Here is an 11,681-nt window from a genome sequence, read left to right as displayed (position 1 = left end):
GGTTGTAGTCGGAGCAGGTGTTGTTGTTGCAGCAGTGGTTGTTGTTGGACCAGCAGTTGTCGTTGCTGCCGTTGTTGTAGTCGGAGCAGGTGTTGTCGTTGGAGCAGGTGTCGTTGTTGCAGCAGTGGTTGTGGTTGGAGCAGCTGTCGTTGTTGCTACCGTTGTTGTTGGACCAGCTGTTGTTGTTGCAGCAGTGGTTGTAGTCAGAGCAGCTGTCGTAGTTGCAGCAGTGGTTGTGGTTGGTGCGATTGTTGTAGTCTTAGAAGCTGTTGTCGTTGTAGGAGTGGTTGTTGTTAGACCAGCAGCCTTCGTTGCTGCCGTTGTTGTAGTCGGCGCACCTGTTGTCGTTGCAGCAGTGGTTGTGGTTGGAGCACCTGTTGTCGTTTCTGCCGTTGTTGTAGTCGGAGCAGGTGTTGTTGTTGCAGCAGTGGTTGTTGTTGTTGGAGCAACAGTTGTTGTTGCTGCTGTTGTTGTTGCAGCAGTGGTTGTAGTTGGAGCAGGTGTTGTTGTTGCAGCAGTGGTTGTTGTTGGACCAGCAGTTGTCGTTGCTGCCGTTGTTGTAGTCTGAGCAGGTGTTGTCGTTGCAGCAGTGGTTCTAGTTGGAGCAGCTGTCGTTGTTGCAGCAGTGGTTGTAGTCGGAGCAGGTGTTGTTGTTGCAGCAGTGGTTGTCGTTCGACCAGCAGTTGTCGTTGGAGCAGGTGTTGTAGTTGGAGCAGCTGTCGTTGTTGCAGCAGTGGTTGTAGTCGGAGCAGCTGTCGTTGTTGCAGCAGTGGTTGTGGTTAGTGCGATTGTTGTAGTTGGCGCACCTGTTGTCGTTGCAGCAGTGGTTGTGGTTGGAACACCTGTTGTCGTTGCTGCCGTTGTTGTAGTCGGAGCAGGTGTTGTTGTTGCAGCAGTGGTTGTCGTTCGACCAGCAGTTGTCGTTGCTGCCGTTGTTGTAGTCTGAGCAGGTGTTGTCGTTGGAGCAGGTGTTGTAGTTGGAGCAGCTGTCGTTGTTGCAGCAGTGGTTGTTGTCGGAGAAGGTGTTGTTGTTGCAGCAGTGGTTGTGGTTGAAGCAACTGTTGTTGTTGCTGCCGTTGTTGCAGTCGGAGCAGGTGTTGTCGTTGCAGCAGTGGTTGTTGTTGTTGCAGCAGCAGTTGTTGTTGCTGCTGTTGTTGTTGTTGCAGCAGTGGTTGTTGTTGGACCAGCAGTTGTCGTTGCTGCCATTGTTGTAGTCGGAGCAGGTGTTGTCGTTGGAGCAGGTGTCGTTGTTGCAGCAGTGGTTGTAGTTGGAGCAGGTGTTGTTGTTGCAGCAGTGGTTGTTGTTGGACCAGCAGTTGTCGTTGCTGCCGTTGTTGTAGTCTGAGCAGGTGTTGTCGTTGCAGCAGTGGTTCTAGTTGGAGCAGCTGTCGTTGTTGCAGCAGTGGTTGTAGTCGGAGCAGGTGTTGTGTTTGCAGCAGTGGTTGTCGTTCGACCAGCAGTTGTCGTTGCTGCCGTTGTTGTAGTCTGAGCAGGTGTTGTCGTTGGAGCAGGTGTTGTAGTTGGAGCAGCTGTCGTTGTTGCAGCAGTGGTTGTAGTCGGAGCAGCTGTCGTAGTTGCAGCAGTGGTTGTGGTTAGTGCTATTGTTGTAGTCTGAGCAGCTGTTGTCGTTGCAGGAGTGGTTGTTGTTGGACCAGTAGCCTTCATTGCTGCCATTGTTGTAGTTGGCGCACCTGTTGTCGTAGCAGCAGTGGTTGTGGTTGGAACACCTGTTGTCGTTGCTGCCGTTGTTGTAGTCGGAGCAGGTGTTGTTGTTGCAGCAGTGGTTGTTGTTGTTGGAGCAGCAGTTGTTGTTGCTGCTGCTGTTGTTGTTGCAGCAGTGGTTCTAGTTGGAGCAGCTGTCGTTGTTGCAGCAGTGGTTGTAGTCGGAGCAGGTGTTGTTGTTGCAGCAGTGGTTGTCGTTCGACCAGCAGTTGTCGTTGCTGCCGTTGTTGTAGTCTGAGCAGGTGTTGTCGTTGGAGCAGGTGTTGTAGTTGGAGCAGCTGTCGTTGTTGCAGCAGTGGTTGTAGTCGGAGAAGGTGTTGTTGTTGCAGCAGTGGTTGTGGTTGAAGCACCTGTTGTCGTTGCTGCCGTTGTTGCAGTCGGAGCAGGTGTTGTCGTTGCAGCAGTGGTTGTTGTTGTTGCAGCAGCAGTTGTTGTTGCTGCTGTTGTTGTTGTTGCAGCAGTGGTTGTAGTTGAAGCAGCTGTCGTAGTTGCAGCAGTGGTTGTAGTCAGAGCAGGTGTTGTCGTTGGAGCAGGTGTCGTTGTTGCAGCAGTGGTTGTGGTTGGAGCAGCTGTCGTCGTTGCTACCGTTGTTGTTGGACCAGCTGTTGTTGTTGCAGCAGTGGTTGTAGTCGGAGAAAGGTGTTGTTGTTGCAGCAGTGGTTGTTGTTGTTGGAGCAGCAGTTGTTGTTGCTGCTGTTGTTGTTGCAGCAGTGGTTGTAGTTGGAGTAGCTGTCGTTGTTGCAGCAGTGGTTGTAGTCGGAGCAGGTGTTGTTGTTGCAGCAGTGGTTGTTGTTGGACCAGCAGTTGTCGTTGCTGCCGTTGTTGTAGTCGGAGCAGGTGTTGTCGTTGGAGCAGGTGTCGTTGTTGCAGCAGTGGTTGTGGTTGGAGCAGCTGTCGTTGTTGCTACCGTTGTTGTTGGACCAGCTGTTGTTGTTGCAGCAGTGGTTGTAGTCAGAGCAGCTGTCGTAGTTGCAGCAGTGGTTGTGGTTGGTGCGATTGTTGTAGTCTTAGCAGCTGTTGTCGTTGTAGGAGTGGTTGTTGTTAGACCAGCAGCCTTCGTTGCTGCCGTTGTTGTAGTCGGCGCACCTGTTGTCGTTGCAGCAGTGGTTGTGGTTGGAGCACCTGTTGTCGTTTCTGCCGTTGTTGTAGTCGGAGCAGGTGTTGTTGTTGCAGCAGTGGTTGTTGTTGTTGGAGCAACAGTTGTTGTTGCTGCTGTTGTTGTTGCAGCAGTGGTTGTAGTTGGAGCAGGTGTTGTTGTTGCAGCAGTGGTTGTTGTTGGACCAGCAGTTGTCGTTGCTGCCGTTGTTGTAGTCGGAGCAGGTGTTGTCGTTGGAGCAGGTGTCGTTGTTGCAGCAGTGGTTGTGGTTGGAGCAGCTGTCGTCGTTGCTACCGTTGTTGTTGGACCAGCTGTTGTTGTTGCAGCATTGGTTGTAGTCGGAGAAGGTGTTGTTGTTGCAGCACTGGTTGTGGTTGAAGCACCTGTTGTCGTTGCTGCCGTTGTTGCAGTCGGAGCAGGTGTTGTTGTTGCAGCAGTGGTTGTTGTTGTTGGAGCAGCAGTTGTTGTTGCTGCTGTTGTTGTTGCAGCAGTGGTTGTCGTTGGAGCAGCTGTCGTTGTTGCAGCAGTGGTTGTAGTCAGAGCAGGTGTTGTCGTTGGAGCAGGTGTCGTTGTTGCAGCAGTGGTTGTGGTTGGAGCAGCTGTCGTTGTTGCTGCACGTTGTTGTTGGACCAGCTGTTGTTGTTGCAGCAGTGGTTGTAGTCGGAGAAGGTGTTGTTGTTGCAGCAGTGGTTGTGGTTGAAGCACCTGTTGTCGTTGCTGCCGTTGTTGTAGTCGGAGCAGGTGTTGTCGTTGCAGCAGTGGTTGTTGTTGTTGGAGCAGCAGTTGTTGTTGCAGCAGTGGTTGTAGTTGAAGCAGCTGTCGTAGTTGCAGCAGTGGTTGTAGTCAGAGCAGGTGTTGTCGTTGGAGCAGGTGTTGTTGTTGCAGCAGTGGTTGTTGTTGTTGGAGCAGCAGTTGTTGTTGCAGCAGTGGTTGTAGTTGGAAGAAGCTGTCGTTGTTGCAGCAGTGGTTGTAGTCGGAGAAGGTGTTGTTGTTGCAGCAGTGGTTGTGGTTGAAGCACCTGTTGTCGTTGCTGCCGTTGTTGCAGTCGGAGCAGGTGTTGTTGTTGCAGCAGTGGTTGTTGTTGTTGGAGCAGCAGTTGTTGTTGCTGCTGTTGTTGTTGCAGCAGTGGTTGTAGTTGAAGCAGCTGTCGTAGTTGCAGCAGTGGTTGTAGTCAGAGCAGGTGTTGTCGTTGGAGCAGTTGTCGTTGTTGCAGCAGTGGTTGTGGTTGGAGCAGCTGTCGTCGTTGCTACCGTTGTTGTTGGACCAGCTGTTGTTGTTGCAGCAGTGGTTGTAGTCGGAGAAGGTGTTGTTGTTGCAGCACTGGTTGTGGTTGAAGCACCTGTTGTCGTTGCTGCCGTTGTTGCAGTCGGAGCAGGTGTTGTTGTTGCAGCAGTGGTTGTTGTTGTTGGAGCAGCAGTTGTTGTTGCTACTGTTGTTGTTGCAGCAGTGGTTGTAGTTGGAGTAGCTGTCATTGTTGCAGAAGTGGTTGTAGTCGGAGCAGGTGTTGTTGTTGCAGCAGTGGTTGTTGTTGGACCAGCAGTTGTCGTTTCTGCCGTTGTTGTAGTCTGAGCAGGTGTTGTCGTTGGAGCAGGTGTCGTTGTTGCAGCAGTGGTTGTAGTTGGAGCAGGTGTTGTTTTTGCAGCAGTGGTTGTTGTTGGACCAGCAGTTGTCGTTGCTGCCGTTGTTGTAGTCTGAGCAGGTGTTGTCGTTGCAGCAGTGGTTCTAGTTGGAGCAGCTGTTGTTGTTGCAGCAGTGGTTGTAGTCGGAGCAGGTGTTGTTGTTGCAGCAGTGGTTGTCGTTGGACCAGCAGTTGTCGTTGCTGCCGTTGTTGTAGTCTGAGCAGGTGTTGTCATTGGAGCAGGTGTTGTAGTTTGGAGCAGCTGTCGTTGTTGCAGCAGTGGTTGTAGTCGGAGCAGCTGTCGTAGTTGCAGCAGTGGTTGTGGTTAGTGCTATTGTTGTAGTCTGAGCAGCTGTTGTCGTTGCAGGAGTGGTTGTTGTTGGACCAGTAGCCTTCATTGCTGCCATTGTTGTAGTTGGCGCACCTGTTGTCGTTGCAGCAGTGGTTGTGGTTGGAGCACCTGTTGTCGTTGCTGCCGTTGTTGTAGTCGGAGCAGGTGTTGTTGTTGCAGCAGTGGTTGTTGTTGTTGGAGCAGCAGTTGTTGTTGCTGCTGTTTGTTGTTGCAGCAGTGGTTCTAGTTGGAGCAGCTGTCGTTGTTGCAGCAGTGGTTGTAGTCGGAGCAGGTGTTGTTGTTGCAGCAGTGGTTGTCGTTCGACCAGCAGTTGTCGTTGCTGCCGTTGTTGTAGTCTGAGCAGGTGTTGTCGTTGGAGCAGGTGTTGTAGTTGGAGCAGCTGTCGTTGTTGCAGCAGTGGTTGTAGTCGGAGAAGGTGTTGTTGTTGCAGCAGTGGTTGTGGTTGAAGCACCTGTTGTCGTTGCTGCCGTTGTTGCAGTCGGAGCAGGTGTTGTCGTTGCAGCAGTGGTTGTTGTTGTTGGAGCAGCAGTTGTTGTTGCTGCTGTTGTTGTTGTTCAGCAGTGGTTGTAGTTGAAGCAGCTGTCGTAGTTGCAGCAGTGGTTGTAGTCAGAGCAGGTGTTGTCGTTGGAGCAGGTGTCGTTGTTGCAGCAGTGGTTGTGGTTGGAGCAGCTGTCGTCGTTGCTACCGTTGTTGTTGGACCAGCTGTTGTTGTTGCAGCAGTGGTTGTAGTCGGAGCAGGTGTTGTTGTTGCAGCAGTGGTTGTTGTTGTTGGAGCAGCAGTTGTTGTTGCTGCTGTTGTTGTTGCAGCAGTGGTTGTTGTTGGAGTAGCTGTCGTTGTTGCAGCAGTGGTTGTAGTCGTAGCAGGTGTTGTTGTTGCAGCAGTGGTTGTTGTTGGACCAGCAGTTGTCGTTGCTGCCGTTGTTGTAGTCGGAGCAGGTGTTGTCGTTGGAGCAGGTGTCGTTGTTGCAGCAGTGGTTGTGGTTGGAGCAGCTGTCGTTGTTGCTACCGTTGTTGTTGGACCAGCTGTTGTTGTTGCAGCAGTGGTTGTAGTCAGAGCAGCTGTCGTAGTTGCAGCAGTGGTTGTGGTTGGTGCGATTGTTGTAGTCTTAGCAGCTGTTGTCGTTGTAGGAGTGGTTGTTGTTAGACCAGCAGCCTTCGTTGCTGCCGTTGTTGTAGTCGGCGCACCTGTTGTCGTTGCAGCAGTGGTTGTGGTTGGAGCACCTGTTGTCGTTTCTGCCGTTGTTGTAGTCGGAGCAGGTGTTGTTGTTGCAGCAGTGGTTGTTGTTGTTGGAGCAACAGTTGTTGTTGCTGCTGTTGTTGTTGCAGCAGTGGTTGTAGTTGGAGCAGGTGTTGTTGTTGCAGCAGTGGTTGTTGTTGGACCAGCAGTTGTCGTTGCTGCCGTTGTTGTAGTCTGAGCAGGTGTTGTCGTTGCAGCAGTGGTTCTAGTTGGAGCAGCTGTCGTTGTTGCAGCAGTGGTTGTAGTCGGAGCAGGTGTTGTTGTTGCAGCAGTGGTTGTCGTTCGACCAGCAGTTGTCGTTGCTGCCGTTGTTGTAGTCTGAGCAGGTGTTGTCGTTGGAGCAGGTGTTGTAGTTGGAGCAGCTGTCGTTGTTGCAGCAGTGGTTGTAGTCGGAGCAGCTGTCGTAGTTGCAGCAGTGGTTGTTGTTAGTGCGATTGTTGTAGTCTGAGCAGCTGTTGTCGTTGCAGGAGTGGTTGTTGTTGGACCAGTAGCCTTCATTGCTGCCGTTGTTGTAGTTGGCGCACCTGTTGTCGTTGCAGCAGTGGTTGTGGTTGGAACACCTGTTGTCGTTGCTGCCGTTGTTGTAGTCGGAGCAGGTGTTGTTGTTGCAGCAGTGGTTGTTGTTGTTGGAGCAGCAGTTGTTGTTGCTGCTGCTGTTGTTGTTGCAGCAGTGGTTCTAGTTGGAGCAGCTGTCGTTGTTGCAGCAGTGGTTGTAGTCGGAGCAGGTGTTGTTGTTGCAGCAGTGGTTGTCGTTCGACCAGCAGTTGTCGTTGCTGCCGTTGTTGTAGTCAGAGCAGGTGTTGTCGTTGGAGCAGGTGTTGTCGTTGGAGCAGGTGTTGTCATTGGAGCAGGTGTCGTTGTTGCAGCAGTGGTTGTGGTTGGAGAAGGTGTTGTTGTTGCAGCACTGGTTGTGGTTGAAGCACCTGTTGTCGTTGCTGCCGTTGTTGCAGTCGGAGCAGGTGTTGTCGTTGCAGCAGTGGTTGTTGTTGTTGGAGCAGCAGTTGTTGTTGCTGCTGTTGTTGTTGCAGCAGTGGTTGTAGTTGAAGCAGCTGTCGTAGTTGCAGCAGTGGTTGTAGTCAGAGCAGATGTTGTCGTTGGAGCAGGTGTCGTTGTTGCAGCAGTGGTTGTGGTTGGAGCAGCTGTCGTCGTTGCTACCGTTGTTGTTGGACCAGCTGTTGTTGTTGCAGCAGTGGTTGTGGTTGAAGCACCTGTTGTCGTTGCTGCCGTTGTTGCAGTCGGAGCAGGTGTTGTTGTTGCAGCAGTGGTTGTTGTTGTTGGAGCAGCAGTTGTTGTTGCTGCTGTTGTTGTTGCAGCAGTGGTTGTTGTTGGAGTAGCTGTCGTTGTTGCAGCAGTGGTTGTAGTCGGAGCAGGTGTTGTTGTTGCAGCAGTGGTTGTTGTTGGACCAGCAGTTGTCGTTGCTGCCGTTGTTGTAGTCTGAGCAGGTGTTGTCGTTGGAGCAGGTGTTGTAGTTGGAGCAGCTGTCGTTGTTGCAGCAGTGGTTGTAGTCGGAGAAGGTGTTGTTGTTGCAGCAGTGGTTGTGGTTGAAGCACCTGTTGTCGTTGCTGCCGTTGTTGCAGTCGGAGCAGGTGTTGTCGTTGCAGCAGTGGTTGTTGTTGTTGGAGCAGCAGTTGTTGTTGCTGCTGTTGTTGTTGTTTCAGCAGTGGTTGTAGTTGAAGCAGCTGTCGTAGTTGCAGCAGTGGTTGTAGTCAGAGCAGGTGTTGTCGTTGGAGCAGGTGTCGTTGTTGCAGCAGTGGTTGTGGTTGGAGCAGCTGTCGTCGTTGCTACCGTTGTTGTTGGACCAGCTGTTGTTGTTGCAGCAGTGGTTGTAGTCGGAGCAGGTGTTGTTGTTGCAGCAGTGGTTGTTGTTGTTGGAGCAGCAGTTGTTGTTGCTGCTGTTGTTGTTGCAGCAGTGGTTGTTGTTGGAGTAGCTGTCGTTGTTGCAGCAGTGGTTGTAGTCGGAGCAGGTGTTGTTGTTGCAGCAGTGGTTGTTGTTGGACCAGCAGTTGTCGTTGCTGCCGTTGTTGTAGTCGGAGCAGGTGTTGTCGTTGGAGCAGGTGTCGTTGTTGCAGCAGTGGTTGTGGTTGGAGCAGCTGTCGTTGTTGCTACCGTTGTTGTTGGACCAGCTGTTGTTGTTGCAGCAGTGGTTGTAGTCAGAGCAGCTGTCGTAGTTGCAGCAGTGGTTGTGGTTGGTGCGATTGTTGTAGTCTTAGCAGCTGTTGTCGTTGTAGGAGTGGTTGTTGTTAGACCAGCAGCCTTCGTTGCTGCCGTTGTTGTAGTCGGCGCACCTGTTGTCGTTGCAGCAGTGGTTGTGGTTGGAGCACCTGTTGTCGTTTCTGCCGTTGTTGTAGTCGGAGCAGGTGTTGTTGTTGCAGCAGTGGTTGTTGTTGTTGGAGCAACAGTTGTTGTTGCTGCTGTTGTTGTTGCAGCAGTGGTTGAGTTGTAGTTGGAGCAGGTGTTGTTGTTGCAGCAGTGGTTGTTGTTGGACCAGCAGTTGTCGTTGCTGCCGTTGTTGTAGTCTGAGCAGGTGTTGTCGTTGCAGCAGTGGTTCTAGTTGGAGCAGCTGTCGTTGTTGCAGCAGTTGTTGTAGTCAGAGCAGGTGTTGTTGTTGCAGCAGTGGTTGTTGTAGTCGGCGCACCTGTTGTCGTTGGAGCAGGTGTTGTAGTTGGAGCAGCTGTCCTTGTTGCAGCAGTGGTTGTAGTCGGAGCAGCTGTCGTTGTTGCAGCAGTGGTTGTGTTAGTGCGATTGTTGTAGTCTGAGCAGCTGTTGTCGTTGCAGAGTGGTTGTTGTTGGACCAGTAGCCTTCATTGCTGCCGTTGTTGTAGTTGGCGCACCTGTTGTCGTTGCAGCAGTGGTTGTGGTTGGAAGCACCTGTTGTCGTTGCTGCCGTTGTTGTAGTCGGAGCAGGTGTTGTTGTTGCAGCAGTGGTTGTTGTTGTTGGAGCAGCAGTTGTTGTTGCTGCTGCTGTTGTTGTTGCAGCAGTGGTTCTAGTTGGAGCAGCTGTCGTTGTTGCAGCAGTGGTTGTAGTCGGAGCAGGTGTTGTTTTTGCAGCAGTGGTTGTCGTTCGACCAGCAGTTGTCGTTGCTGCCGTTGTTGTAGTCAGAGCAGGTGTTGTCGTTGGAGCAGGTGTTGTCGTTGGAGCAGTGTTGTCATTGGAGCAGCTGTCGTTGTTGCAGCAGTGGTTGTAGTCGGAGAAGGTGTTGTTGTTGCAGCACTGGTTGTGGTTGAAGCACCTGTTGTCGTTGCTGCCGTTGTTGCAGTCGGAGCAGGTGTTGTCGTTGCAGCAGTGGTTGTTGTTGTTGGAGCAGCAGTTGTTGTTGCTGCTGTTGTTGTTGCAGCAGTGGTTGTAGTTGAAGCAGCTGTCGTAGTTGCAGCAGTGGTTGTAGTCAGAGCAGGTGTTGTCGTTGGAGCAGGTGTCGTTGTTGCAGCAGTGGTTGTGGTTGGAGCAGCTGTCGTCGTTGCTACCGGTTGTTGTTGGACCAGCTGTTGTTGTTGCAGCAGTGGTTGTGGTTGAAGCACCTGTTGTCGTTGCTGCCGTTGTTGCAGTCTGAGCAGGTTTTGTTGTTGCAGCAGTGGTTGTTGTTGTTGGAGCAGCAGTTGTTGTTGCTGCTGTTGTTGTTGCAGCAGTGGTTGTCGTTCGACCAGCAGTTGTCGTTGCTGCCGTTGTTGTAGTCTGAGCAGGTGTTGTCGTTGGAGCAGGTGTTGTAGTTGGAGCAGCTGTCGTTGTTGCAGCAGTGGTTGTAGTCGGAGAAGGTGTTGTTGTTGCAGCAGTGGTTGTGGTTGAAGCACCTGTTGTCGTTGCTGCCGTTGTTGCAGTCGGAGCAGGTGTTGTCGTTGCAGCAGTGGTTGTTGTTGTTGCAGCAGCAGTTGTTGTTGCTGCTGTTGTTGTTGCAGCAGTGGTTGTAGTTGAAGCAGCTGTCGTAGTTGCAGCAGTGGTTGTAGTCAGAGCAGGTGTTGTCGTTGGAGCAGGTGTCGTTGTTGCAGCAGTGGTTGTGGTTGGAGCAGCTGTCGTCGTTGCTACCGTTGTTGTTGGACCAGCTGTTGTTGTTGCAGCAGTGGTTGTAGTCAGAGAAGGTGTTGTTGTTGCAGCAGTGGTTGTGGTTGGGAGCAGCAGTTGTTGTTGCTGCTGTTGTTGTTGCAGCAGTGGTTGTTGTTGGAGTAGCTGTCGTTGTTGCAGCAGTGGTTGTAGTCGTAGCAGGTGTTGTTGTTGCAGCAGTGGTTGTTGTTGGACCAGCAGTTGTCGTTGCTGCCGTTGTTGTAGTCGGAGCAGGTGTTGTCGTTGGAGCAGGTGTCGTTGTTGCAGCAGTGGTTGTGGTTGGAGCAGCTGTCGTTGTTGCTACCGTTGTTGTTGGACCAGCTGTTGTTGTTGCAGCAGTGGTTGTAGTCAGAGCAGCTGTCGTAGTTGCAGCAGTGGTTGTGGTTGGTGCGATTGTTGTAGTCTTAGCAGCTGTTGTCGTTGTAGGAGTGGTTGTTGTTAGACCAGCAGCCTTCGTTGCTGCCGTTGTTGTAGTCGGCGCACCTGTTGTCGTTGCAGCAGTGGTTGTGGTTGGAGCACCTGTTGTCGTTTCTGCCGTTGTTGTAGTCGGAGCAGGTGTTGTTGTTGCAGCAGTGGTTGTTGTTGTTGGAGCAACAGTTGTTGTTGCTGCTGTTGTTGTTGCAGCAGTGGTTGTAGTTGGAGCAGGTGTTGTTGTTGCAGCAGTGGTTGTTGTTGGACCAGCAGTTGTCGTTGCTGCCGTTGTTGTAGTCTGAGCAGGTGTTGTCGTTGCAGCAGTGGTTGTAGTTGGAGCAGCTGTCGTTGTTGCAGCAGTGGTTGTAGTCGGAGCAGGTGTTGTTGTTGCAGCAGTGGTTGTTGTTGGACCAGCAGTTGTCGTTGCTGCCGTTGTTGTAGTCTGAGCAGGTGTTGTCGTTGGAGCAGGTGTTGTAGTTGGAGCAGCTGTCGTTGTTGCAGCAGTGGTTGTAGTCGGAGCAGCTGTCGTAGTTGCAGCAGTGGTTGTTGTTAGTGCGATTGTTGTAGTCTGAGCAGCTGTTGTCGTTGCAGGAGTGGTTGTTGTTGGACCAGTAGCCTTCATTGCTGCCGTTGTTGTAGTTGGCGCACCTGTTGTCGTTGCAGCAGTGGTTGTGGTTGGAGCACCTGTTGTCGTTGCTGCCGTTGTTGTAGTCGGAGCAGGTGTTGTTGTTGCAGCAGTGGTTGTTGTTGTTGGAGCAGCAGTTGTTGTTGCTGCTGCTGTTGTTGTTGCAGCAGTGGTTCTAGTTGGAGCAGCTGTCGTTGTTGCAGCAGTGGTTGTAGTCGGAGCAGGTGTTGTTGTTGCAGCAGTGGTTGTTGTTGGACCAGCAGTTGTCGTTGCTGCCGTTGTTGTAGTCGGAGCAGGTGTTGTCGTTGGAGCAGGTGTTGTCGTTGGAGCAGGTGTTGTCATTGGAGCAGCTGTCGTTGTTGCAGCAGTGGTTGTGGTTGGAGAAGGTGTTGTTGTTGCAGCACTGGTTGTGGTTGAAGCACCTGTTGTCGTTGCTGCCGTTGTTGCAGTCGGAGCAGGTGTTGTCGTTGCAGCAGTGGTTGTTGTTGTTGGAGCAGCAGTTGTTGTTGCTGCTGTTGTTGTTGCAGCAGTGGTTGTAGTTGAAGCAGCTGTCGTAGTTGCAGCAGTGGTTGTAGTCAGAGCAGGTG

At 52.0% G+C, this 11,681-nt stretch overlaps 1 long non-coding RNA gene across 1 annotated transcript; it reads left to right on the top strand.

The window, feature by feature from the left end:
• The first annotated feature begins 600 nt into the window (after positions 1-600).
• Positions 601-6,894, top strand: LOC127379669 (uncharacterized). The gene is made up of 3 exons (XR_007888353.1): positions 601-644; positions 879-968; positions 6,841-6,894. It is a non-coding gene; the product is annotated as an uncharacterized LOC127379669 (long non-coding RNA).
• Positions 6,895-11,681: the final 4,787 nt, after the last annotated feature.

Source organism: Dicentrarchus labrax, unplaced genomic scaffold (assembly GCF_905237075.1).
Source record: "Dicentrarchus labrax unplaced genomic scaffold, dlabrax2021, whole genome shotgun sequence".
In the NCBI taxonomy this organism is placed as follows: domain Eukaryota; kingdom Metazoa; phylum Chordata; class Actinopteri; family Moronidae; genus Dicentrarchus; species Dicentrarchus labrax.
Note: the sequence above shows the minus strand (reverse complement) of the source record. Positions and strands in the feature narration are given on the sequence as shown.